Here is a 4,368-nt window from a genome sequence, read left to right on the forward strand (position 1 = left end):
TAAAGATTAAAGGAGAATGCAAACACCAGACACCTGGCATAGTGTGGGCTCTCAGTAATTGTCCTGATCTTTTCTTCCCACACAAAAAAGTCAAGCTGCCCCCATGGTTTTCCAATGGACACTGCAGTTTTTTCTTAATATTGGTGGCCAATTATACAAAAGAAAAGTTGGTTGTGAATGAGGTCGGTCTGAAGATGGCCTCCTGCAATAGGCCGGGAGAAAATACAAATCTGATCTGGGCGTGATTCAGTTTCACTTTGTATAAAATAGAAATGCACGTGCTTGTGGGGACTTTTCTGTCTCACTTAGGCAGAGAGCTTTCAGGAAGGCCCACTTCCTCACAGGCTCTGCTCACAACTGACTCCAGGAAGGCAGCTCTCCCATCTCCCTGGTGCATTTTGATTCTGGAGACCCCGCCAGCTCCTAACAGAGTCGCTATTCACTGCCTCCTCTGAAGAGTAACAGGGCATTTCACTACTGCAGGCAGCAGGCTCACAGAAACCAGGTTTATACAGAGTTATTTTTTTAAATAGATTTTTGAAAAGTCCATCTCTTTCTCTCTCACCCATGCCCAACCCCCATATTCTTGTGATTGGACCAGAAATCTCTGCTGCCAAGTTTTCTTGGACCGTGTGAATCGAGATCAGTACATATCTGTGCTGGAGCATGGCATCCCGGCGCCTCTCTGTGTTCTGGAATACGGGCCCTGGTTGTGCACGGCCCTGCAACCCTGCTGCTCGCCAGCTCTTCTGCTCTTGTGCGTGTGCTGTGTGCAGGCCTGTCAGGATGCTGGCCCCCAGAGAGGAAAAACCCTTTTAGGGGCTGAGTACCGGGAAGAATGCAACTCGAGGGCACTCTCCCAGGAGTGGTGCCAGTAAGGGTTAGGAAAGGGCTCTGTTAGTCTGGGCTTTCAAGGATAAATTTCCAGGCCATGTGGTCCACAGCTTGATTTCAGATGGTTCATGAGGTGTTCCAGGAGCAGCTGCACATGTGGGCTTTCACGTGCCAGCACAATTCCTTGAAAGAGTAGGAAGCGGTCTCTACTCCCCACCGGCCCTTCCTCGCCCCCTGTCCTCCCTTCGAATCACTCCAGTCAGGAGTTTGCCCCCACTGTTCCACCAGAGTCACACTCATGGTGCCATCTTGCCAAACCCAGTGGTGACCTCGTTGTGTTCATCTGGCTCAGCTTTTCAGTGACCATTGGTAGCTATCACTCCAACATTGCCCTGATTGTGCTTCTAAGAAACCATGGAGTACCACAGTGGGCTGCCTTCCTTTAACACCTGAGCGGGCCTCCTCTTCTTTGTGACTCGTTGGTGTGGGAGCATCAGGGGCCCAGGTACCTATGGACACTCACTCCTGAAATAATCACATCTGAGCCTGTGGCTTCAAACACCACTGATGCAACTAACACCCTGACCTTGATCATTTCAGTCCCAACTTCTCCACACTGACCTTGCTCAAGTCATCATTCAAATGCATACCTGAAATCAGTATTTTCAAAACTCACTGAGTCCAAAACATAACTTTGATTCATCACCCCTCGCCTGTGGCAAATGTGTACTCCCCTCTCCTCTCTTTCTTTGCTTAAAATTTCCTTCTTACAGTTAGATTTTTTTCATTTGTTTACTTGTAACTTCTCTCTTTTCTGATAGATAATCAACTCCACAGAGAAGAAACTGTATCTATCTTATATTTAGTGCTTACTCTTAGTCCCAAGGAACAGCCATTCCGTTAGTTAGTTCAGTCGCCCGGTTGTATCCGACTCTTTACGACCCCATGGACTGCAGCACGCCAGGCCTCCCTGTCCATCACCAACTCCCTCGGTTTACTCAAACTCATGTCCATTGAGTCAGTGATGCCGTCCAGCCATCTCATCCTCTGATACATGTTTCCTCTTACATTTTATTTATTCAGGCAATATGATGAATCAATTTAAAGAAGATAGTAAGTAAATAATAGAAGACTGGACACTGGGACTAGCTGGTGAGGGAGAGACATCTGCCAACATCACCAGATACAGCATCACCGGGCTCCAGCATCACCAGGAAAGGAAGTGAGTCTGGTGCCTCCTCATCACTGGACCAGGGAATAGCTTGATGAGGCAAGGTTTCCCAATGGGTAGATTCTGAACTCTCAACTTCTGCTGGGTGTCTGGGACCCTACCTTCCTGCCAGGATCCTGTGGAGGGGAGTTTGCACATGGACAGAAGTGAATGACCTCAAGAGCCTTCCAGGAAGAGTCTAAGCAGGAGGAGAGTAAAGGGGGAGGACAAATGGAGGCATGGGAAGGAGAGCAGGAGTATATTAAGGATTTATTATTTGTCAGTTTTGCAAATTACCTCAATCTAACTACTCTAAATGTATGATATCATACAGACACAAAGCAGCAATTATCTAATTGCTTCATTGTCTACTCTGGAGCCATTGTCTTTGGCAATAAGACTGGGCATCGTACCTCCTCGCATGAGGCCTCTGATGTGTGCAGGCTGCTCTCTGAGACTGGGAGCTGAAAACGGCAGGGCCTCAGCCTATACTCCTCCTCTTGGTGGTGTCCCCAGAACCTTAGGAATGCTCAGCTGCTCAAAAGTCTTTGCCCAATAAATGAAATAAAACTGAAAGTAAATGAGGGAAAATCCCTGAAAATATAAAATCTCTACCAATAATTTAAGACAAGATGATATAGGAGCAACTCAATAAATGTGTGATGAATAAATGAATGAATGGGCCGTAAAGCTGTGAGATGAAGGTGAGGCTGGGGTGTTGGTGTGGGTTTCTCAGTTCTCCAGGGAAGACATGCAGAACATTCCTTTACCAGGGTTTCTGGCCTCTCCAACAAACAGTGTCCTTGGTGGGAGGCACATATATGGTAGGTGAGGCCGGCAGCCGTTCCCCAGGTTAAAGCTCCCCTCCCTGTCTGCCAGGTAACTCCTCATAAGAGGGTTTTCTGGATGGGAAAGAATATCTCCTGTCAAAGAGAAACTATTCTCATCCTTGATTTTTAAAAAATGACTTTGTTCAAGATTACTGCAGTAGGGGAAAGATATTGAACACAACTTCAAATGCAAGCAGAGACAAATGGGGATTTATAGCCAATGGGAAAGTAAGGGAAAGAACAGGGAATTATGAAGAGGGAATTGGTGGGATGTCCATGGTTGGGGAAGTGAAGCTTAACAGGACATTAAGGATGGGGGAGTATTCATGATGAACTGACTAAGCAGGATTCTTTGCTATAACTAGGTTTGCACGACAAGGACTAAGCTTAGTCTGGGGGAGGGCTCAGAGAAGCCTGATTATAGTTTGATCAAAGAGTGGGGACTTTGTTACTACTAAGAAAATAAAAATGCTTGCCTGGGGCATGGACCAGGCTTGGGAGAAAGTAGTTTTGAGGGCAGCCCTGCTAGAAGTCAGTCTGATGTCTCTCGGGCCCCAGGGGATATGCAAGGTCCATCGGTTAGAGGAATGGTCTGGAGGATACGGCAGGGAAAAGCTGAGCCCCAGAGTCCTCAATATGGATCCCAGTCAAGACGCTTTACAGGAGAGAGTAAGGTGTATCCTCCCCAGCCCTGCATTTCAGCCGGTAAGACCCCAGTGAGCGGCAGGGCACTGCCACTTGGAGAGAGATGCAGTGACTGGAACCAGGGCTCTTAAAAGTGGTCATGAGTTCCAGGAATGCAGAAGGCATGGGATCCACAAGGGGAAAGCAGGGCCATGGTGGACCCTCAAAACTACCCTAGGGGCTGATGATGGAAAGGAGGTGTTCAGATGGGGATGGTGGTGAGCCCTTGGGAATTTTATGATTTGAACTAGAGCCAGAGAGTACTAAGCTGAGATTGTTGGGGACCTGTTCCTTGGTCAGACCCCACAGGCTGGCCTGGTCTTCTGGGGCTTGGTCTACATCACTATGAGCCTGGAATGATGTGACAGGATGATGGCCAAGGCCTGACTCCCTTTTAATCTTTAATGACAGAGTGAGTTACTTTCACCAGACTAGGCAACCTGTGGCATCAGGGTAGGTGAATGCTTTACTTTCCAGAGGAATGTTTGAAAAAGGTAAAGTTTCATTACATTTCTGTCCAGGTGTTCCACTATTAGAATCCTAGCCAAAGTAAATAATATTAAACAGAAATCAAGCTTTATGCACAAAGATGTTTGTTGCAAACAATCTAAGTATCCCACCACAGGGCATGATGATTAAGTAAGGTCTTTCACAATCCAGTCATTCAATATTTACTCAGTCATTAAGAATGATGCATACAAAACCTATAACAACATGAAGGGAAGTTTAAAATGAGTGAAAAAGTAGGAAACAGAATTCATTTATAGTGTGTTTGCATCTATGTACAAGAAAGAAAAAACAAAATCCCGT

The sequence above is a fragment of the Bos grunniens genome, chromosome 28 (genome assembly GCF_055505025.1).
Source record: "Bos grunniens cultivar Pamir isolate PY7600 chromosome 28, Bosgru_T2T1.0, whole genome shotgun sequence".
NCBI lineage: Eukaryota > Metazoa > Chordata > Mammalia > Artiodactyla > Bovidae > Bos > Bos grunniens.